General features: G+C 39.4%; 1 protein-coding gene across 2 annotated transcripts in view; it reads left to right on the top strand.

Annotated features, from left to right (window-relative positions):
* Positions 1 to 24,997, top strand: part of ENOX1 (ecto-NOX disulfide-thiol exchanger 1) — a 356,320-nt gene that overhangs the window by 68,888 nt on the left and 262,435 nt on the right. For both annotated transcript variants that reach the window (XM_084226361.1, XM_084226360.1), the window contains exon 2: positions 2,761 to 2,837. The gene's annotated coding sequence lies outside the window, so the exon portion shown is untranslated. The remainder of the gene's footprint in view (positions 1 to 2,760; positions 2,838 to 24,997) is intronic.

Genomic DNA, 24,997 nt, shown 5'->3' with positions numbered 1-24,997 from the left:
AAAATAAGCCCTGCTAATATTATGCACAGCAAATTGTGCGCTTGCACTTAACACACAATTGTTCTTATCTTTAGTTGCAAACATTCTGTCACAGAGCTATCTCAGCCATGCAATAACTCATACCGTTTCTCTGTGAATATGTCATAAGAAATTCTCAGGTCAACAATCCCCTGAAATGTGTCTGTGAGAAATACAACTTCATGCATTTTCGAATTAGTAGGGTTTTACACCTGGTCAGTTTGAAGGTTACCTTTATGGCACAAGTTTTGCAGGACCTGACAGTTCAGTCCCTGGGATCTCTACTTATTGTCAAGGTCACTTGGCTGAAGATGTTTCAGCTAGGGAAGAACCTTCATTTTGGTGGGTAATGTGCTACATCTGATGGGTGGTAATTCCTGTCAGGGTATGGTAAGATGAGTGCTTATTGTCAATTGCAGAGGCCTGGAAGTGAAGGTAAAATGAGCAGTCATAAATTGGGTAAGAAATGAAGGGGACAAATAAGAGGGAAAACATAGCTTAGGGGGTGCCTCAGGAGAGGCCAGCAGAGGTGGAGATGCTGATCTCCTATCCCTGGGGACCAGTGACAGGACTCATGGACATGGAATGAAGTTGCAGGGAAGTTCAGATAGGGCATTATGAAAGGTACTTCACTGAGTGGGTGGTCAGTCACCCACTCCCCAAGGAAATAGTCACAGCACCAAGCTTGTCCAATCCAAAGAGTGTCCAGACAATGCTCACAGTCATTTGGCCTAGATTTAGGTAGTCCTGCAAGGAACAGAGAGCTGGACTCAGTGATTCTTGGGTGCCTTCTATGGGTGCCTTCCCACTGGAGATTTTCTGTGATTCTATGTGGAAAAAGTTGTTACAGGGCTAACTGATGAAGTAGAAAAAAGCAAGGACATTACTGTAGGAAAAAAAAGGAGGACATTACTGTAGAAAATAAAGGGTAAACTTCAACCACCTTCTGATCTTGCAGATTTTTATTGGTATAATCTAATAAGTAACACCCACTCATTTTAGAGGTGGGACTTTGCTGAGATTCAGTTTAATGACATTCTCTTTGTGATTATGCATTATTGTGGAAATCTCTTTTGGGGAATTGAGTAGGAGGTGCAAAGGGTGGAGATGTAGTGATGTTACTCATGCCTGTGTGATTGAATCTGAGCTTCTGAGCCTGGCTTGTCTGCAGCTGACATCAACAGCAGGAATGGCTATACAGTGCATAGAATAAATAATCCTAGAAGTTGTCATGTTTGTAGTGATTGCCTGAAAATATGTAGAGAAGACCAGTGAGGGATTTCTGTTGTTCTTGCACATGAAAGTAGGCAGCAGCTACAAATCAATGAACTGTTTCTTTTGTAAGAAGAATTGGCAGAATCTTTCATGCTGTTGATGAATAAAAATTTCTACTGCTTTTGCTCCTCAGAAGGAGTCTTATCTTTCTGTCTGATTATCTTGCAAGAAATGAGCAGTGAAATAATTATCCATGCTGATATTTACATTTCATCTCTCTGCTTGAAAATTACCAGCTCACAGAAGGGAAACAGAGGGAGTCCAGGACTCCTTGGGTGGGCTGATCCTTTGGAGAAGCAAATGTCTGCTCTTCAGCTGGGACACGTAGGAGCTCCCAGCCAGGTGACCATTGATGCAGAGTGGGCATAGACAATTCTATAGCTGATTCTCTTTGCCTTCACTGGGAATCATGTGGTAGGTTCCAGTAGCACAGCTGCCGTGGAAAACTCAGGAAAAACTCTGTGGAAAGAAAAGAGACAAGAATTTTTTTAATATAGGCTCTTTATTATCTTAAAGAGCTGTGCCTGTGTGGCAATCCTGTGTGAAATAGTGTTTCTTGTTGCAGAATGCCAAGTTGCCAGTAGTGCCACCAAAATACTGAATAGAGCATGTATTAATGATGGTAATTGTGCAGAAAAGAGATCAGACCAAGTGCATTTGGACACATGAACTTTCTTCCCATTTTGCCTTCTCTTTTTTTTTTCTCCTTTGTGTCTTTTTGTAGTCTTCTGAGCCTGTTTCTTTCTACTGCTGCATCTTCTTCCTTTTTGCTTTGTTAAGCACATCAGGTTTAATAAATGCATTATGCTCAGGCTCACTGTGTGAGAATCACCAGGAAAATTTACAGAGACTCTGGGACTAATTGTGATTAGGTGTTATATGTATCCTTACAAGGATGTACATCTGGAATTTCACATCTGTAACAGAACTGCCATGTTCAGCATTTTTGGACATTAAAGAAATAATGCACTTAAGGATACCCTTGATTTTCCATGTGGTTTCCCTATTCATGTCACTGTTCTGCTGCAAGCTAAAGGCAGAATACTCCTTAAATGTACATAAGGATGCTTGTGGTTTCCTAAATCATTTCTGTTTTCTGATTTGCCACTGGCAGTTTTTCATACTCAATACATTGCATTTGTTTTTTCATTGTAAATGATGGTAGCAAAATTAGTATTTGAAAATTTTGGGATTTTGTTTTGAGTTTTCTACTAATTTTGAACTGATGTGTAGAAGTTGCTTAAGAATCTATACAATATTATATACATTAAATGTAATGTGCTATAGATTTCCATACCATCATTGTTTTCACCCACAACATGTCTCAGGTAATGCACAGCTTCGGAAGGACTGGGTCATGGGCTCATTTCTAAGTAGTAATTTTGCACAATATTTTTTTTTTCATTTTTTATGCTTAAGCCATATACTTTTAATGACTTTAAAAATATGTAATCTTTTTTTTATCAGATCTTGGATTCTGGACTTGAAGCAGTTCTTCAAGATTATATGCTTCTTGAAGCTGGGAAAGTATCTGCAATAAATAGGTATGTGTAATGGATACATTCATGCTTTGTGTTGGATGGTTTGGACCGTGTGAGTTTTGTTGACAGTTTAATGCTGAGCTTCTTACAGCTCTTGATAAATCTCCGTTGCTGTGAACGGGACAGTGTGATGGATCTTTGCAGGCTGAATTTTCAATAACGCATGGTTATTGTAGGACAGAAATTTGGAAGGATACGACATTCACAGTTGCTCAGAGATTAATGTTTAGCCAAACCCACAAACTTGAGAGTGAACAAAAAGGTGAGTCTCTACAAGCAAGAAGGAAGTTTTGAAGGTAAAATCAGTGAAAGGAAGTGGCTCTTCTTTTGATCCCTCCCTACTTGAGGCTGTGCTTCATCTGGCTTTATAGCTGTGTTTCCTTTGGGGCTTTTTTGCAACTGTTGAAGACAGTAAAGGTATGAATATAACTAAATATGGGAAGGAAATTACCATAACGGTTGAAAACTTAGGTACATTGAAGTTCCTGGAAATTTTCTTCTTAGGTATTTCAGTGATGCTCACATCTTATTTCAATCATTTACGGAAAATATTCAGGCAATTTCAGAAATACATTCTTGCATATAACAAAGCAATTTCCAGGTGATTTCTTTTTTAAAAGTCAGATCACACTATATGGTTCTTGAAGCTCTGCTGAACTTCTAGCAATGGAGAAAGTCAAATGAGAGAAGATTTAGAAGTTCTTATTCTTTCGAAAGAGTTCATAGACCTAGGCAATTTTTTTGAGATTCAGTTCAGTTTGAAGGAGTGAAAGGTTTCTTGAATACTGGATGTAACAGCTGGACTTACCTTGATCTGTGTGAGAAACTTTGAAGAGATTTAAAAATGGGGAGAGGTTAAATGCTTATGCATGAAATTCACAAAAAAGGATTTTTGTCACTAAGTTCTTATTCTGTAAGAATTTGAATGCAACATATCTTCATAGCATGCTTCACCTGTGGGTCCCAAGATATTTAGCAAAAGCTAAATGGCTAAATTTTAGCAAAAGCTAAAACGGAGAAGAACCGTTGTCTCCAATTCATGCATGGGGTCAGGTACCTGCCTGGATAACCTAATGTCCTACTCTGGAGCTCCTGGGTGTACAGACCTGTGCCTAGGCCTGTCAGAGGACACCATGGCATGTTTAATCATTCTTTCAGAGCATGTGAAAAAGATCAATGTTTATCTTTTCCTAATATTTCTCATACCTATTGCTGTGCCCTTACTGCTCCCTTTTGTGATGCATTTCTTCACTTTCATTTCTTCTGCTTTTTTTCTACTTTGCTTTCTTATTTTGCTTTCCTATGTTTTTTCCTCTTCTTAATTCATTTGCAGTCTCTGGAGATTAGCTGTAGTGAGACCTTACACAAGGAGGAGTTTCAGGAAAAAAAAACATAGCGGAATGAGCTTCCCTTTTACTGCCTCTCTAGAGAGGCTGCTGTAAAAGGCAACTTGCTGTCATTCCTGTAAATTTTCTTTTGCAGCCAGCTCTGCTGGGTGTCCCCTTTGTGCCCTGTGAACATCTGTGTTGCAGCTTACGTCTGAACCCAACTGGAGAACAAATGTGTGAACCTGCTTCTTATTTTGAGCAGGAAGCTGCCACTATTAGTAAGGCGTGTGGCCCGGCTTCACCTGTGACTTCTTAATCCCCAGCTGGGAGAGAGCCAGCCGTCTGGATTCTCCCCTCCTGCCAGCCATGCCCTTGTCCCTGGGGTAGCAAGTTTACCTGCTTTCCTCCAGACGCTGTCCAGTGCCTGTCGTTTCGCAGCATTCACTTTCTCCCTGAATTTTCCCCAAGGTGTCATGCAGGAAGGAAGAAAGGAGTGAGCACTGCAGGACTTTGTGACATAGCTTACTTTCTGCTGCTCCTGAAAATTTCTCCTTGCATGCACTCAGTCATGCAGCCACCACCCTTCTGCATAAGCAAGAAATCATTAATCCTTGAAGTATTCAGGCTCCAGGGATGCTGGAGCAGAAGAGAAAGCTTCATTTGCTAGGCTGTGCATAGGGGTTCCAGGAAAAGTCGACAGTGTTTCTGTGCCAGTTTTGGACACAGCACAAGACAGCTCACTGAGCATAAATTAGGAACTTAACTTCAAACAGACTTGCTTTAGCCAAATTTTACTTTAAAAGGAGAAAAAAAAAGGGGGTGAAGAAAAGGAAGCAGCAGTGCTGCCCAGTTTGCAAAAGTGCTATCCCACTTGGGTGTGCTCAGGAGTGCTTGAAGTGTATAAGTGGTGAACTGCAGTCTCTGTGGCATATGCGTGTCTCCAAGAGAAAAAGGAAATCTGTTGTGTCAAGTTGGCTTCAGCTTATGCTGGAAGGAATGTTGTGACAAGCCTGGAAGGTGCAGGAACTTTTGTGAAAGATCAGGTGTGATAGCAGAGAGCAACTGTAACACTTGGGGGGAGGAAGCTGGAGTATTTGAGGTCAGGCTAAGTCAGCAGCCATCAGCAGGCAGGGAACACAGCTGATTTAGCAAGAGCATGAACCAATTCAACAGCTTCCCTCAGATATTTGGGTTGGAGCAACTCAAAATGAACAAATTCCTGGCTGACATTGCTGAAAAGGCTACTGGACAACTTTGTTTTCCTTGTCATTAAATGATCTCCCTTGCGGTAGAAGGGTGTGTGAGTTTCAGAGCTTTTCAAGCCAGGTTAGAAAAAGTTGGCCCCTTTCTTTCCAAAACTATCCACCAAGGCAGTCCCAATGCTCCCCAGACATCTCTGGGTGTGTGAATCCTGTGCAGGCAATTGTCTCCCCTGTTCATTTTGTGAATGCATTTGTTATGGAGGGAAGGGTTGGTCTGGCTGATTGTATGGCTGTAAGCGCTGAACAGCAAAAAATTTTAAACAAAAAAATCTGGTCCTCTTTAAACATTGGCGGACAGATATCTGTCTTCCATCTGTGGCAGCCTGTGCCAAACAGCAGAAGAACTGCAAAGTTTGTGTTCTGAAACCTCAGAGGAATAACTGGTGCTCGCCAACTTTTTTATTTTTATTTTTTAAAATGTCCCACAAATCTGAAACATTAAACACAGAAAGTAACGTTAAATGTGACAAGCAGGCAGAAAGTGGGAAGTTCGTCTGGAAGGGCTGTGCATGGAGCAAAGCCCTGGCACAGGGCATGGAGCCCCTCAGCACTGCTGCATGGACATTGCTGTCGAGTGACAGCAGGCAGCGGTCACCCATTGTGGAGGGTGTCCTTTGGCTGTCCCCTCCTCTAGGGGCCAGGGAGGTGGCTGGTAGTCTTGAAGGCCTGTATGGCTCACAAGGCTCCTCCAGAGGTGCAGGGTGACTTACACCATGTTGAGATGCGACACCTGGAAGGGGGGCACTGAATACCTACTCTATACCAGCTAAGCAAATTAGTTTTCTTTAAAGAAAAAGGCATTCTGATCAAACAGAGAACTTTCAGATACCAACTGTCAGGAAATAGTCTGAATTCTGCACTGAGCTTTCTTAAATATTTTACCTCTTTGGAAACACTTTCAAACTGTAGTAGTAGTGTTACCAGGAAAAAGTAATGCATGGATCTTATATTCTGTAGTAGGGAAGTAGTACTTCTGCCTTATCCAACCATGATTTGATAGAAAAGTTTCTGTGGACACATTGCTGGCTTATGTTCAGCTGGCTGTCAACCAGCACCCCCAGGTCCTTTTACACCAGGCAGCTTTCCAAACCATTTTTCCCAAAGCCTGTAGCATGGGGCTGTTGTGACACAAGAGCAAGACCCAGGACTTGGCCTTGTTGAACCTCATGCAATTGTTCTCGGCCCATCAATCCAGCCTGTCCAGATCACTCTGCAGAGCCTTCCTGCCCTCCAGCAGATCATTTAGTGTCCTCTGCAAGGAGACTGAGGGTGCACTTGATCCCCTTATCCAGACCATTGATAATGATATTAAGCAGAACTGTTTAATCAATTAGACTGAGATATTTGGGCTGTTCTTGTTCTTACTTGAGACTGCATCCAAAAAGGACTGTTTTCAGTGAGCTTGAGTCAGTCTCATGGAGCAGCTGGGAAATAAAGCAGGACTGTGTATCAGCCATTACGAACTGGGCAGTAGCAATTTGCTTTGGTTAGAGAAAGTGTCAGCTTTTAGCAGTTGCCTGTTAATTTTTAATTTGCTTCCCCATCTAGGTACGCTTTGTTTTTAGTAATATGCATCTCTGCTGTGTTGTCCCTTTTATCAATCAAAGTTATTTTGCTTTTCTGACTTGGCATGGCGTTGCATCTCTTTGTCTCCTTTGGCAGAGCTAGGAAACTGTGTGTTTACAATAGGTGATTACAAGGACACCACTTTGGTACCTGGGAGCAACTTCTCACAATTCACTGGAGCGGTCGTGGCCGAGTCTCACTGCTAAACGTGCCATATGCTACCCAGTACCACATGGTGTAATAATTGAGGATGTCAGTAATGGGTGACACAATAGTCAGACTTAAAAATAAAGTATTAATAAGGAGCTTGAAATAATCTTGTTTAAGATTGGCTGCTGTTTGTAACACCATTAATTCTGAATAGGAGTTTAATTCCAAGTGCAAGAAAATGAAGGAAAATGAAGACACTTCTGCTTAAATGGATTAATGAGTTTGAGTATGGAAGAAAGCAGCAGTCCCCTATGTGTGTGTGTTTTGTCCATGTTACATTGCTCACCTAGCTGTCTGTCACCATCTGCATGGATCATTTCAGTAGACCTCCCAAACCTTTCCTGCAGAGTAACTGCCTGTCGCTATATCTTGTGCATGCATGGGGCATGGATGGTAAATGTCCAAGTGGGATTTTTAGCTTGCACACTCAAGAAACCAATGCCAACAATGAAGAAAATGGATACAGGCTGCTGTTGGTTCTGTTTTGTTTCTGCTTGAGGAAAATGCTTCCAAATTGGAGAGGCAGGTGCACACTCATGTGGTGCTTTTTGTGTAGATACTAATGATGCCTCCAGTGCATCCCAATGTGTATCCCTATTCACTGTGCAAGGGTTGGATCTGGAATCCTACCCACACAGAAAAGTGTGTGGTAGCCAAATGTAGCTACACATGAACAAAGTATCCTTATTTTGTCAAGATAAAATACCCAGCATAGAGTATCATAAATTGATCCCTGGAGGACAGACCTAGAATATCAACTGTAGTACTTTGAATGTATGTGTGTTATAATCTCACTGAACACTGTGCAGCAATTTGTATTGTATTACAGCTGACAAAGTATTTTACCTCTTAATAACTAACTAGTGTAAATAATGTTGATATTTTCTCCATATTTATAATTACATTAATTGCTTTGTGTATTAATAACAGTTAAGTGTCAGAGCCCAAGCTGTAGCTGCCAGTAATCCACAAGCAACTTGTTCGCATATTCAAACTACAAAACTGATGAGTAATTGGCCTTTTTGCTAGTGCATATCACAGCTCAATTTTCACACAGAAAAGCCCAGTGTCACCTAAATATTGTCATGCTCAATGTCAAATCTAGTGCTAATAGAATGTCTTCCAGAAATGAAGAGAAACCCTCTAACAGATCAGAAGACATCCAATGAAAAGTAAAAGAATAGTTTACTTTAGCTAGGAATTGTGACTTACTTCCAAATGAAGTTAAGTTTTGAAAAAAAATGTTTCCTGGTGTTGAAAGTAGCATTTTTCAGAGCCAAAGCCGGAACATCCATATGCAGTGCAATGTTTTTGTTTTGTAACGTGAGATAATTGGGCTAACAGAGTGTCACAAAGAAGCATTTAAGGATTGACTACATTTTTCAAACAGAAGCTATTTTTTGGGAAAGTTTCCAGGGAAATAATTGTTCTGCTTTGCTATCTTGCGGACTTAAGCATTTTTATTCTTAGAGACAGAGCAAATAGAGATTTCAGCTAAATCTTGCTATAACTTCAGTTGAAGAAAGTAACTTCTTCAGCTTCTAGGAATATTTTTTTGAGTTTTTTTGTTTGTTTTTGTAATTTTTTTCTTCTTTGTAGTTATGGTGCTTTATTTGCGTTGAAATCCTTGCTGAAGGCCAGCATTTAATGCAGTTGATGGTTTTGAAATTTTGCAAACCACTAGCACTTGTGAGGGCAACAGAGTGAAGAGTCACTTCCAACTTAATATTGCAGATGTACATTGAATTATCCAGGGAAGAGCAAAGGTTGATTAAATTCACAAAATAAGGTGATTCATAGTTTTCTAAATGTGTCACTCAGCCTAAAATTAACTCAATTATTTACCAGTCACACACGTGCTAATGAATCCTGACAATCTCAATTGACCTGCTGCGATGAACTTTGCTGTCACCTAATATTATTTCCTCTGTATTTTGACTGGAAAGAGTGATTGTAGCATTTATCACATGCAAAGCAAATAAATGCTTGAGGATTATATTTTTTTTAAATGCTTGCAATTCCAGGGCACTAGTAAATTAATTACATTTAATTAGAGGCGCTTCTTTTTTGTGAAAGTGTTTCCTAAAGTTTAATCCCACAGAGATTGTACATGTGATAGTGATGAAAGTGGCTGCTTCTAAGGCAGCATTAATGATACAATTTGAGAAATAAAGTTGAGCTTATCTTTTAATGCAAAATGTTACAAAATTATAGAACTTTAAGACTAATATGGTAAATAAGATTTATTATTATTGCTAAAATTAGAATCACCTTGGAATGCAATTTTTAGCTGTGTTACCGGTAGCTATAGGAAATTTGTAAGTTAGCCAAAATAATACATGAGTTGATCTACTTTCCTACTAAATACAGAAATATGCAATTTAAATAAAAATATGGTTATTCTGGATTTGTACTTGAGTTATGGGTAAATCTCCAAAAGGCTGCCCTGGATTATGAAATGGTATCTCTCTTTCCCTTTCCAAGGTTTTTGCCTCAAAGCTTTGCAGAATCCTGGATGAAAATCAACATTGATCCATAAAATACACATCACTGTAGCATCCACATGGGTTGGGCACAGCAGCTGAAAAGACTTCTGGCCTGGGGTTATTTCTGTCAGGAAAATGGAGATAGATAAAGATATAGATATATAATATTTAAAGCTGCTGGGCAATGGTAGGCTTTTTGCAGACAGCTGCATGTTCAGCCTCTTTTGCTAGAATGGTTAAGTGGCTAATTAAGTGGACAAGTCAGGTCTCAGCACACCCTCAGGGAGAAGACTGCTGTGTCTCAGCCTCCTGTGAAAGTTTTGGGAGAGATGGGTTTGAAGCTGCAGCAATCTCATTGTGACTTGTGATGCTGGCTGTGAGGTGGGGCTGCTACAACCTATTTTACAGGATTTTGCTCAGTGGCTGCCAACCACAGAGAAACATAAAAAGTAAAAAAAACCCTGAAAATTTCTGTAAACTGAAACTAAAGCATCATATTTAATTGAATTTCTTTCTGGGTAGTTCCAAATTGTTAATGAATTTGTTTAGAAAGCTGTTTGCTTGATGTTTTTTGGGTTTTTTCTTAAATATTTTCCATTATTTTAATACTTGATTCATTCTGTGACATTGGCTATGGTGTCCAAACAGCTGTTTCCGTGGTGACAAATTGCAGTGTTACAACCATGCTTGTATGAATCAGGTAAGAAAAACAGATCAACTATAAATGGAGAAAATTTGCTTGCACAAATAAACCAGAAATATTTGGTGAAAGTATTCTGGAGAATGGCTTGGAAATCTAAAAATGATTTTAACATAGGTGAGTCTTCAGTTCATCCAAAAATTCCAGCATGGCTGGTTTTATGGTGAAGCTCAAAGGGATCTATCCACATCTGGTGACAGCAGCCACATGGAGAATGCTTAAAGTAGATAAGTAACTTCATAAGAAGTGTGAATTAATTCAACTGCAATAAAAAAAATATATAGCTTCTTGCTCATCCTCTAAAGTCTGACAGCCAGCATCACAGCTCATTGTGATTAAGGTCTACCTCTCTAATAAATTGCATCTTAAAAGGATCTTGAATGCTTCTGTTATGTCACAGATGCAGTTCTGATTCCACAGGGGTGTAAGCCAGGAGCTCAACCACTGAAAATGGTGGAGCTGCATCAGGCTTCTGTAAATACAGGGAAAGGTGACTTGTGGTCTCTATATGTAAAAAGGAATCTATGCCCAAATTTAGGACACCCCAAATTATATGTTATATGGTGTACTGTATTGTCATGGATTAAAATATATGTCGGGGTACATGGTAGTAATGCCAAAAAGACCCTGGATATAACCAGTGACAATATGAATTAATTCCATTCCCGTCATGACAACTCTCAGTGGGAATATTGTGCCTTGGCTGGGCTCAGACGTTATTTCCAATAAGTATGGAAATAATGGCTCACAGTGCTGCAAAGTGCTAGGAGATCTCCAGGGAAATCTCATCAGATTATGTGATAGGTTTGAAATTAATTCGTGTCCCAATTGTATTTACACAATGTACAGTTGTCTCTCTGATGACTTATAAGGGAAGGTAAATGCAACCATCTTAAATCAATGTGGGGACTTGCTGCAATATGCTCTCTTGGTAGAGTATAGGTATTTTTCTGAGTTGTACAGAAAGTCCAGACAACTCAGAAAATGGTTATATGACTTATACTACAGTCTTATTGTTGTCTTGTTTGTCACCTCATTGTGCCACATTATCATCTTTCTTGCATTTCTCCTTGCCTCCAGTTCAGTAGACATGAATGTTCACATTGCCCTTTCGAAAATCTGAAAGGGAAAAAACTGGCGAGAAATTCTTGCTCCTGGTGTGGATATGACCCAGCTATAGATTTATCCATCGATATATAGATACACCTGTCATTCCTAGGTTGATCTTTGGTGAAGGCTTCTCTTTGGCACTCTTCTGGCCTCTTTGCAGGCTGGTTTGGGATTGTGCCAGGATTTGCCTAGTCAGGTGTGCAGAACTGTCATGTTAGGCCAAAGGAGCAAGGGATTATCATCCATGGAAGAATGTACATAGCTTCATCATATTTATAAGTAGTGAATGTATCAAGAAGCATGTGACAAATTTGCAAGCCCATCAGTTGAGTTTATTGACCCTCATCTGGGAGCCATAAGCTAAAAGCTCAAATATGAATCCTTGTAAGATTTGAAGAGTGCAGAACATATGTTCGCTAGTCAAGAAGTCTTTAAAGGACTAGGAGAGGAGTGGTCTTCAGAGGTCTGCTTCTACCCTCAAGCTTGAATACCAGGGCTGAGTGTTGGAGGCCCAGAGCAAAAGTGAAGTTAGCACCACGTGGGACATGCAAGGGCTGCAAGCCTGGACTAGATCTTCACTTTTTTTAAAACTCCCTGGCTTTTGACATTGTTTTTGAGAACATGGAAATAAAATGGACAAAATACTGTGTATACTGCAGCTTCTCTCTCCTCTCACTGATTTAACTTTGTTTGTATCTGACTTCCACGTTTATCTTCAAGTCTTTCCTTCCTTCCAATTGTAAAAAGGTATTTTCTTCTCTGAAAGATATTTTCTTTGGTCCTTTGTTGAGTCTTTGGTTTCCTCAAAGATTCCGTGACTCAGAGAAGAACCTCTAGGATCCTTTCTGTTGACTTTTCTTCCTTGCCTTTTCTTCTTTTCTTCTTTGACTGTCTACAGACAGTCTACAAGTTCTTTTTTCCTTATTTTTTGTGCTTGCATTTTCACTCTTAAGAGAACTCGATTCTCCTCTTCTCTCCAACAGTCATCAGCTGGGCAGGCAAAGGGTTGATCGGGCAACCTACTTTCTGTCTCTGCAGGTTGGTTACATTGAAGGAAACATTTGGTACCATGGTTTTGGTTTGCTATAAACTCTAATTCTACCTAAACCTTCTTTTCCCCCTCCATTTTGATATGATCAATGCATCAGCAGTCACATCCAGCGCTGGAGTCTCAATGCAATAGATACCTGGCTACCTTTCATTAATCATGTAGAAGAGAAAACAATAGAAAATTAAAATAATAATTTATTTCCTCTACTACTAATTCTTCCAGGTTCCAGTTGTCTTTATCACTTACAAAACACATCTGACTACATAATAGAATCTCCTCAATTTTATCTGATAGGTGCATATGCAACCTCCTTTATTTCTATTTGTTATTCATGGTAGCCATATTTTCTATTTAATTAGGAATTGTATTTTTCCCTTATAAGCATTTGGGGAGGAGAAGGGACTGCAAAGTTCTTTATTCTTCTTTAATTTGCTGAGCCAAGGTAGCTGGGATGGGACATGCACCATCCAAAGAGCCATTCGCTAAATTCCCATCGATCAGTCACTGAGATGACCAAAAGTGAAACAGATTGCTGATGTGCCTGCTGCTGACAGCACAAACACAAGATAGTGATGTTGCAGCAAGAGAGTCTGTGGAGTCATTATGACTGGTACTGATGTATGAGATGGGAAGAAATCAGGGTGTTTCAATGTTGGGTTTGTAAGTGACAGTCTAGAGAAAAACAGTGGTTTTCAATTGAATAGTCTGGGCCTTTTGAAACTTTATATGCCAAGAAATTAATAATTTGAGTACCTTTCTTAGTGCTTTCTGAAGCATTGAAAATATGAACCTGAACAGTGTATGGTGCTTTAAAATTGTGTTTAGCATAGAGGTATTTATCTATTTGTCATGCAGAAGGAAAATTAATAATCTTCTTTGTGCACCAAAACTTTTATACTGAATGTTTTCTGAAATTTCATTATGTAGAAGCCCTATGGAAGCTGTGCTGTCCAAAACATTTTTCTTTTAATGTACTGTAATGTGTGCTTGTTCAAACAAAGAAATGCTTATCTGTTGAAAAGATAGCAGTGATAAATTACTTCAGCTTTCATGCTTACCTACTGTTTTCCATTTGGCATTAAATTCCTAGTTGAATCCCAGAGGCAGATACATCTGAATTCAAAAAGATGCCTTTTTTTTTTAGCCAGGCCCTGTGTCCTGATGATAAAAAAATGGAAATTTAGTCACCTAAACCATTCTTCTTGTATAGTTTAAATCCCACTAGATATGAAAAGGATTGCAATTTTTACAATTTTCTCTGAACTATATTAATTTTCAGAGGCTGCACAGGACCTCTGCCTTTACTGTCACAATAACAGCACTTCAGATATCAACAGTTTAAATATCAATTTAATCCAAATAGCATGCAAATTGAGCTTCCTATACTTACCCTATCTCATTATGGAAAATGCTGCATATGCTCTGTTAATCCTTTTGAAAAATTATTGACTCCTGAATAACTTTCTTTTACTACTATAAATCATATCTTCATGGTATTTTTTTTTCCCTGTCATTGACTTTTAAGTTCAAGGGTCTGTTTTATTTTCATCAGAAAACAAATTTCTCTCTATGCTTAACATGAAATATTCTGGGCTCAAGTTTTCCATTTTAATGGAAGTTCATCACTCTCCCCTGCCTTCTCTTCAGCGAATAAGTGATACTTATGCAATGCACAAGTGGAGCATACAAAAGCAGAAGAGTAACAAAACAGTTCAAGAAGCTAAAAGGCAACATGACTTAAGTTAGCTGTATTAGCATATGTGAATGTGTAAGAAAAAGTAATTGTGAACTCTTGCCCCATTTGCCTGTCTTTACCATGCATCAGTTGGTAGAATAATTGTTATTTCCAAAATACCAACACTGGCTTTTAAGCAGGAGTTGCTGTCTGTCCTAGCTGACTCTTTAGGTGTTTGTCTTAATCTGCATTTTCGCTGATCCATACTGCTTGCCCTCTGAAGGAGTGTAGGCACCTGCTTGCGAAAGAGGTGAACTTTCTCACACTGCTTAAGGAGGAGAATTTCCTGCCCTGGGATGAGCAAACATGCACCTGACCAAACTCTTAACATCGATGTGCGACAGTTTCTATCTGGTGGTACATGTACTAAAATAGAATAGTTTGGTGGGAAGGCACCTACAAAAGTTGGACTGAAAAGCTGGTGCTGTGCTACAAAAACCAAGATATGGAACATCTCCTTTTGTATGGTAAAATTCTGCTAGGCTCAATAAACTACTCATTATTAGAATTATTATTAACATCACTACTATTATTATTTTTGGACTCCAGCTGGGTCCTCTGCATTCCTAAAAGGATTATTTTTAGTGTAAAGTCCTACCAGGAAAGGTGCACTTTTAAATAATGAAAGTCAAGGACGTTTAGTATCTTGCAGAGCTGGCTCTACAGCAAAGGCAATATTACTGTTACTCCGGGGCCATCAAAATTCAAGCCCTTCACATCTGGAAGTGCTGTCTGAAAAAATGATTTTGAAAATGCTGCTTCACATTAAAAGTAGCTGGAAAAAATTGTCCCCAGGATGGTATTATCTGTATGTAGCCAGTAGTTTAACAAGGAGCTCTTCCAGACATATTCCTGCTCTTTTGAAACAAAATCTGTTTTCTGGAGTACATTAGCCTGCAGAGGAGAAGAAACGGGGAAGCTATTAATATGTTTTCCCATTTAACCACAAATGTTCCTAACTCTCACTGAGAATATAGATAGTTCTCTTTTGGCAAGCAAATGCCTGTTAAGGGCACTTTGCTGGATGCATTTGTGCTATTCTGTAATCTTGGTAGTCTGCACAAATGGGCACAATCTCCAGAAAAATGACAGCAGGTGTAGATTAATTAAAGACAAGGACCATTCTGGCTTTTTTTGGTAGAAGGGGAGAGCACGCAGCTCACCTCCTGCTAATGGCATGGTTGACTTTCTTTGTAAATTATTCCAGCCCTGCAGTCCATCATTTTGGTGAGGGCAGGGTTTTGGTGGTGGGAGTTATAATTAGTGAGATTTGGCCAGGGAATACCCTCTAAGTTAACAAAGCCAGAGTGATGTAATTATTTCTTCGCAAAGGAAATATATATGTTTGTATATATGCATTTGATTTTGTTGATGGTATTTAGACTGGGTAATTTGAAATGTGAGCGAAGCAGGTAAGATGTATTTTGTGGAGTCTGAGGTCATTCTTCTTGTGGAAAATCTTTCTGAAATTATTGCATGGTGTGTAGAATTCGATCCATACTATAGATAAAAAAGGCTGCTGTTTAAAAATATTTTGATGAAGCACAGACACCATACATACCACCATACAGCACGTGTACATGGTCTGGTGGATTTCTTTATACTTGGAAAGTAATCCATGCCTGTTAAAGACAAGTAAATAACCTCAAATTTTTTTCCTCTTCCACCTCCCCCCTCTCTCTTTTTCTTTCCTCTGTATTGCCTGTATTGTAAAAATGCAATAGTCTTTGGTGTCCCTTCATGCATAGCACTACTCAATGTGAAAGTTTTGTGGTGATGAAATCATCAAGAGAAAGCAAGAAACCAATTTAGCTGTATTGTTATTACAATATTTAAAAAAAGTTGACCTTTAGAGATCAGAGTTTCAGTGGACTGATGATGTATCACAGCAGTGAAGCAAGTGGTTCTTTGAGATAGTCATAGGGAAACAAAATATTCTGCCATCAGGCTCTTGCCCTCCTCCTCCCCCATCCCTAACAGCAGCATAATGTTTACTGTTGTTAGTGGCCACCTGCTTCCCTTCAAATCCTCCTCATGCAAAACACAGTCATTTCAGAACAGTCATTATACGTTTGGAAACAGCAAAGCAACTTTCCAAACCCCCTCTGATTGTGTTGTATAGCAGCTCCACTGCATGCCATTTCTGCTGCTTGGAAGGCTGGTAGCGGCTTGGCAAGCTAAAGAAGAAGCTTCTTCCCCATAACAGTGTTTTTTCTTTTATCCCAGAGTGTGGTATTATTTTTCTAGTGGTATGATTAGGAAAGAAAATATATACAAAGCTTAAGAAATATTCCAATGTATTTATAATACAGTATTATGGCGGGAATTAAATAAAGTCACTCAAGTGCTTGAGTTCATTCAAGTACTTTGGGGGCTTTTAAAAAGAAATAATTGTTGCATAGAAAGTCTTGCCTGAATAGCAATTATTTGATTAAAAGAATACTGGCCCAGGTCTTGTGCTTGGCTTTCTATGAGCTTAACCATGCAATCATTTTTTATTGCCATTGTTGAAGTTAGATGGGTTTAAATAGGGCTTCTCCCACGTAGGTTCTTTAATGATACTCGTGAGGAAGAGAGCACAAGTGAATTGAAATGAAATCCCGAACCCACATCTCAAGGAAGAGGGTGGGACAGGGTGTGAAAGGAACCCTGGAGCTGTCGGAAACGGCAGGAGCAGCATTTCACAGCAAGGAGACCAGAGAGCTGGAGTCTTTCTGAGGATGGAAAAACAACATTCTTCCTGCTGAGAGTCCTTTGCTTTGACTGGATGCAGATGACATTCTCTCTGAACCTACTGCTGCCTACAACAATACTTCCAAATGCAACTGGCACCCGTTCCTGCTGCCTACAAGCAGTTATAGAAAGCAAGCTGGGTTTCTAGGTTTTCTTAGACCCACCCTACCTAAGGAATACAATTTCTTAACTGTACATAAGGAGAATAAAAACAAGATAAATGGAAAAGCCGTGCTAAAATCTTTGTAAAACTTGAAAAAACTTGCGTTCTGTCAGGTGAAATCTGAAGTGCTGAGAAGGAGTGACATATTGCATTGTGGCAGATCTCAACAAGGATTGAGAAAGGGTGAGCCTGTAACACTCTAGGCAAAGCTTCATGCTCCTGGAAACATTCTTGTTTTGCAAAGTGAATAGCAGCTGATTGTTAAAGCATGTTTGCTGCTGATGGCAGGAAAAATGGCTAAAACGCTAAAATGAAATATAGTAGAAAGTAAGTTTTAGGAAGAATTCTGTCTGCAAAAGCCTTGTGCTGTAAAATTCCTCTTGTCAAGAAAGGAACAAGGACTTGACAGATAAAGAAATAGCAACAAACAAGCACAGCTTTTCCAGAGGTGATGGAATTATGCTCAGAGCAATGATGCAAGTCCTCAGTGATGATGGGTGTGTTGCCCATATCTTTGCCTTCCAAAGAAGTGCAGAAATACTCACTGCATCCTTAATAGTCTGGAGATACTTGGCAAGAATTGTCACTGAGTATTTATTTGAAATGTTGTTGCAGGGAAGTGTGAAGCAGATATTCATTTAATCTCAAGACTACAGAAAGATGTGAAAAAAACCAGCCCAAACAACTCAGAGGTGCAACTTACCTTAAGGCATCTGATTTTTACAGGTTAAAAGAAAATAGATCTGTTTCTTGTCTACTGCAGTTGGAAATCTTGCTGGGTTTTTTTGGAAAGTATTCTGGTTTTCATGAAATAAATATCTCTAAACAACTTATAACAGAATTCTGAAGTATTATCACAGTAGTCAATTTGTGTTGACATTAAGTGATAGTGTCTGAGAAGCTGCCACTATAACTCTGTGTTATTAGTGCTCTGTCATGTGGTTGTATCGGGTCACTCCTGTACTTGGCATGTCCTGAAATGGTTGCAAGATTCTTGGTCTGAAAGGAAAATATGTGAAATTACTGGGTTTTTTTCAGTAGTGGCTGGGGAAAGAAATCATTGTTTCAAGTTCATTTCTGGTGTTCAGGAAGAAATTTATTGAAAAGACAAAAAGAAACTCTCCAGGACCATGTCTGAAGATACCAGAGAAGGCCATGTTGTTCTTTTAGTTTCACATCCAGTTTTCAAAACAGCTGGATAAATTCAGAAGTAAGGGATTTTTTTTTTTGTTACAATAAACATGTAGTTAAAAAAAAAAACCCTAAAGTAAAAATTTAATGTATTGTGCCTGCCCATCATCAATAGATGTTTCTATGAACAGGAAAAGATATTAAAAAAAGAAAATAGTATGAGTACTATAACTTATATTGAAATTTCCCCATCACAGGTCTGCATACAATCAATATGTTTAAGCCATTCAGCCTCAGCTGTTAAGGATTTTAATGAGTCCATTCACTTTGTAGATATTCTGAGTTGGTGCAAACTATTTCCTTTACATTCCTTTTACGAGCCCAAGAGATTCGACATCCCTGGGAAGATGTTGAACAATGACAGGGTTTCTAGCAGAGAACCGTCTGCCCATTTGCTTTGGACATCAAGCAATAAGGTCTTGATGGTTGTTATTAGATTACCCCTGTTCAGAGTAATAAACAAGGTTAAAACTCGAGTTATTTTTTCATCTAAACACTGTGACTCAGTGGGAAAGGGGTATGGTTATTCTGGGATAGGATTTGGCCTAAATTTGTTTCTTGGTTAGATTTGCGTACTGACCTCTTATTTTTGAGATCTCTGAACTCTCTCTTCTATGGCCTGAAAAAATTGCTGACTTGACTAGTGCTAGTAATTTAAATCTCAATATCTGACATTTCTTTGCTGATCTGTTTTGTCTGTATTGACACCAGTCAATACTAGTGTCTCAGTAATTTCAGACTGTGTCTGGGAGAACATTTTATCTGAAAGAAGAAGAAGAAGAGTTTGGAGTGGTGGGAAGTGGCTGGAACTGGACTTTAGGCTTATCAATAGAGTGAAGGAGGGAATGAGTTTGAATGATGTCCAGATGTAGCTGTTGTTTCATCTTCATCACCATTATGCTGTTCATGAAGAGTAGAAGAAGAGGTGGAGAGAGAGGTCACTCAAAGGGAAAAAGAAACCAAGGGAAAAAGTAGAAAAGCCTAGCATGGAGCAAGGTTGGGACAATAGGTGGAACAAGTGTGCCAAGAGTAGGATAAAAACACCAGAGGAAATGTGGTAAAGCCCCTTCCAAGCCCTCTGAATCTCTGCTCAGTGCTTCAAGGCAGCTTTCTTCAGGCTAGCAGTTACATCCAGCTGGTTTGAGGAGCTCCAGGTAGCAATGAAGGTGCAATGGCAAAAACTTTAGCTCGGCTGTTCAGGGATCCCAGGAAAATAATTTGTACGTTGTGCTGATATCTATGTTACTTTGTCATTACAACCCATACTAACCAGGAAAAGCAGACTAAGGCAGTGCAGTCATGTCTCAGTGCTGCAAATGCGCCTCTGTTCTCTCCCCCTTTCCACCATTTGCTCCCCATTTGCCCAAAGGCTTTTTATCCTCTGCTTCTTCTACCAGATAAAGGTCCTTGATGAAATATATAGCAAGGCAGACTTGCTGAAGCAGATTCTTGATCTGACATCAATCCAGCTTCAAATTTGCATATGAAAATGTAATAGGGTAATTTATCACCTTTATTCTGGTATAGAGATAAAATTGCAGTTAGTTAACAACCTTCATTTGTATGTTGAAAGTTAGAGGGAAGTTAGGCAGTTAGATAGCAGCACCTTTCCTTTTCTGATGTGGATTACCCCGCAGGAGTAATCATCATTTATAGTTTTCCACTGGCAGCTTTACCTGATACTGGCAGGTAAATCACAGAGCAGAGCATGGTGCTATCCTTTAGCCTTTATACTTTCAGTTGTAGCAGGTCTTCAGCAAACATCTGGTATAACCCATGCAGGACTTTCAGCATAGCTTTTAAAAGTAACTAAGGAGTTTGAAAACACTGTGCTCTATATGAGAGCAAACAATAAAGTGAGTGTGGAGGAGGCTTCATTAAGATTGTTTGACCTATGAGCAAAATAAAGAGGAGGACAAGACAGGCTTTCCTAGTGATTTACTTTCTAGGCCTATGAATCATGGGTTTTTTTCCCTCTGTTATTGTGATTGCATATTTTTTCCTCAGCACTGCTCACCCTATCATTATGGGTAGAAAATGTAAAGGGATTGTGATATTTTCTCAGCAGTGATGAAAGGAACAGGACACTTCAAGGACATGCTATAAAAGTTGTTAAGACTTCAAGATGCTGTAGATTCTTCATCTGAAAGCCCTGTGTACGATCCGTATTGAATTAACATGAGTCATGCTGAAGCATGCTGGCTTTACCGTAAGCTATATTGATCTCGCATATTTACTTTTTAACTTACCAATTACATTAATTTCCCTATTTTTCCCCAGCATTTCTGGGTGAGTACACTTTTGAGGCTGTAAACCCCATGGGAGAGAGCCAGCCAGTTCATGTTGGCAAAGAATCTGGCAAAAGACATTGCTTAAATATTTGCCAAGAGCAACAGAGGCTTGTTTAAAAAATAACAGTATGTTTCAGCTATTGTCTTGAGGGGCTTATTGGAAGAGAGCTAATAGAGGCACAAAATTTTGAAATTTTTATAAAGCTCTCAAAATATTAAGGGATATTTGCAATATTTGCAATATATTTGCAATATATTTTTATGTGGTTTGATGGGGGTTGGCTTTTTCTCTATTTTTTGTCGAGAGGAAGAGAAGAGAAAGCAGGAGCTGTGTGCTGTGCAGTCAGTAAGAAACCTTGGAATTGGAAAGTAGAAAATGAAAAACAGCAGATGTGAAACAGTGGTTTCTGACTTCCTTCTTATGAGCACAAATGTATCAACTTAATAACATAATTTAAAAGCCCTCTTTTTGGGACATGGAAGTAAAGAAGGTGGAAATAATTAGTAGCAGTCAAAACAAATCCACAACAAGTCATTTGTTCTTGGTGAAATGTTTCTCCATATTGCTTTATGGTTTCTATCTGTCCAGGCAAAGTATTCCCCAGACATAAGGGAATACTTCTGACATTGAATAAGATTTCCATGCAAGACTATAATATGGACATGGCTGTGTCACAAAGGACAAATGTTCCCCACAATGTGCAGCAGAGGTGTTCACTGGATAAATGGAAAGATGGAAGCCCCATTGATACACCACACTGCAGGCATAGTTTTATTCTAATATAATAATTTTAATCCAATTATACCAGCAAGTCAGAAAATTGGTGGGCTTTCATACGGGTGATATTGTGTGAAATATTAGTTACTAGAGCTATGCAGCCAAATAACTAGAGAGGATTTATGTATGACAGTTACTGGTGTTTTTCAGAACATCAAAGACCTAGCCAGCAGATTATACAGCAGATGTATTACATGAAGTAGAATTGATTGTGATTTCCTGGATATTTGGGGATTTTGTAAAAAGGGAGAGCATAATTATTGAATAACTTCTACTACAGTTCTCACAGATTTTTTGTTCTGTTTTGCTCCTCCCTCCCATACTAGTTACCTTGATCTGGTAGAATATGGATTTTCCCTTAATAGAAGCTCTTCTCTTGTGGAGAGAATCATCAGCTCCTAATTAGCTCAGCACACTTAACATTGTGCTACCAAATATGTGGTCTGGCTAAAGGTAGGTTGGTTTATCGTAAGGTTCATGTTTTTGAGCTCATGCAGCCTGAGTAGTGTTTTTCTTCAAGAGGAGCTCAGGCAGTAGGAGTGGTACAAATCTTCTCAAGCTTTGAAAGAGTGGCAGGAAACATGGGCTGTTATCAACAGAGCAAATGCGGGTCACTCACAGGTGGGTTGAAGGATATTCTTTTCCATTTTGTTAAAATGTCTGCAGGCAGCCAGAAGCATTCCAATTTTTGCAGTGCTGTTTTGTTGACTGAAAGAACCTAAAGAAGCTGCAGCATGAGCTCTCAGCTCTTTTGAAAACAGCAGCTACAGTGGATGAAGTTTGTGAGGGGTTGAGGTAGACATTATAGTGCACTTAACCCATTGCTGTTGCGTTTCCACGGTGTGCCAAGACAACACTATAAACATCAACCACCTCCAAAGTGGATAAGCTTCTGTGCTGGGGTGTGAGGGTGGATATGACAGGTGAAGAAAATAAGGGCAGAAAATAAATGCAGTTCTTTGGCGTCTGCACCACATGCCAGCACCACTGCCATCAATAGGATCTCTCCCTTTTTTACCGTCAGCAGTGTTAGTTTTGTGGCATCCGAGTACTACAGGACTTCAGGAGACTTGTGGCTGATTTCTCTCCAACTGAGAGTAGTTTTGTTTAGGTCTTCCATGAAAAATCCACTAAACCAAAAGGCACCAATTCCGAGAAAGATTTTGTGATGTTCAGAGTGGTGGGCTCCCTACTGATAGCACTGAGTGTGGTAACAGATACTGCTCTGTTATCTGACACATTTAGCTCAAATTAAAGTATTACACAAGTGTGAAAACAGTCCTTTTACTTGGAAATGTTTGAAGAATTTGTTCTGGGAAGAGCACTGAGCTGGTAGGTAATTTTTGAGGTCCTTTTAGCCTAACAGGCCTTTCCCAGCTCTGGAAAGCTTATGACAATCATCAAGGGGAAAGTTGAACAGCCTTTGCTGGGATGCTGCAACAGATTCATGAGAAATGGCAGTGGGTCATTCTGGATGTAAAATTCAATTGAAACATGTTTTGTCAGCATTGAGACATTCAAAGATCCATCTGCAGAGGGTGTGACCACTTCTTCTGCCATGACATCTGTTTGGAAGGAAGTGTAAAATTTCCTTTGTGATTCACACCAGAGCTACAGAGTTGGGAAATTCCCTCTCCTCTCATTATGTTTGCTGTCTCACCCTTGAGTGGAAAGGACTATGGTTTGCTAAAGGTCCAAGTGAAAATCTACTTTTAATAAAATACGTGAGGAATCAAATGGTAATTTCTCTTATTATAAATGATGGGAAATTTAGCTCTTATTGTGACACTATTAAGTTGTCTGAAAATTGTTTATTTATTAAAACACCATGGGAAGGGCTGTTGTGAGTTGTCCTTTCCAAAGTGGGCTAATAACTAAGAAAACAGAAGGCAAAATGCAGGAATTTGTTTCAGAATCATGGATATTGTATGTTAAATATTAGTGTTTGTAATGGAAAAACCTGTTATTTTAAACTACTGTTCAAAATCTTGTGGTTTGGACTAGCTAATTTTGTTCCCTGCTTGGGTTTGAACATTTCATGTCCCTTGGAAATTAGATGTTGTAACTAGTGTTCCCAGTAGTAGTGCATTAAGTTGCAAAGTGCTGGATTTCAAGCATATTAAGCAGTAAGTACTCTTGAGTTTTTATTGTTGCCACATACCTTCTGATAGCCAGTCCCATAATCATATAATATGATGCCTCAAACTGATATGTTTATTGTTCTAAAAAGATTAATAGGCAGATGTTGACCCTGGCTGCCAGATAGAAGGGAATATTTCCAAAGCATTAAATGTGATATTGAATTTGCTGCATTAAATGATCTATCTTTATTTTGGCTAGGTTGCTTATCTGTTAATTGTTATCTGGAAGTCTAGTTATAAATGTTTTTAAAATACTGTCAGAAAGTCAAATCCCGTGTTTGCAGTCCTAGTGGGCAGAGGATAAGGCCAATCTCTTTTCTTATTGTGATATCCTGAACACTTCAAAATGCTTCTGCATCTATGCATTTTGAAGTGAATACTGCTGTAAAATCCAGGTCACTTCAGTTGCTTTAAAACCCAGTCTCAGAAGATTTTTGGTAACTTTGAGCACTATATCCGCTTCTGGGGCTCCCAGCATAAGGAGGAAATGGACCTGTTGGAGTGGTTCCAGAAGAGGGCCACAAAGATGATCAGAGGACTGGGGCACCTCTCTGGTGAAGGCAAGCAGAGAGAACTGGGGTTCTTCACTCTGGGGAAGAGAAGGCTCTGGAGAGACCTTCCAGCAACTCAAGGGGTCCTACGAGAGAGCTGGAGAGGCAGCTTTCACAAAGGGCATGTGAACAGGACAGGGAGTAATGACCTTGAACTGAAAGAGGGCAGGTTTAGATTAAATAGTAGGGTGAAATTCTTTACTGTGAGGGTGGTGAGACAATGGAACAGATTGCCCAGGGAAGTTGTGGAAGCCCCATCCCTGGAAATGCTCCAGGCCATGTTGGATGGGGCTTTGAGCAGCCTGGTCCAGTGGAAGGTGTCTCTGCACGTTAGGGAGGTTGGAACTGGATGATCTGTAAGGTCCCTTCACACCCAAAGTGTTCCTTGATATATGCCCACTGAGTTAGAAAAATTGGCTCCCTCAAGGCAGAATTTCTTAGCATGGGCACAGTCTTACAGCAAATCATCAGACCAGCCTTTTTTATGAAGTGGAGCAGCCTCTGTTTCCTGCTTTGCAGCTCAGATAATGGGTGGATGAAGCGCAGGACAACTGCTGAGCACATAAACATATCTTTAAAGGCATCTATTTTGAGGAATTACGGAAAATAGAGTCTGTTTGAAATAATCTAACCAAACTAGCAAATACTCGAGTTTATTTTCCATTGTCTGTGAAAGCAAGGAGATTAGTGTTTGCCCACAGAGGAATCACATTGGATCTGCCTTTTTAGCTGTTACAGGATATACAGCTGGGTAGGCATATCTGTAGGGATGAAATGAGAGAACTGTCTCTCATTTGTTTTCTCCAGTCAAGCATAAATCTCTAATTTTAAGGGCATTCTACCCTTGGTTTAGATTTGTTTATTTTA

Source organism: Fringilla coelebs (genome assembly GCF_963513975.1).
Source record: "Fringilla coelebs genome assembly, chromosome: 2".
In the NCBI taxonomy this organism is placed as follows: Eukaryota; Metazoa; Chordata; class Aves; order Passeriformes; family Fringillidae; genus Fringilla; species Fringilla coelebs.
Note: the sequence above shows the minus strand (reverse complement) of the source record. Positions and strands in the feature narration are given on the sequence as shown.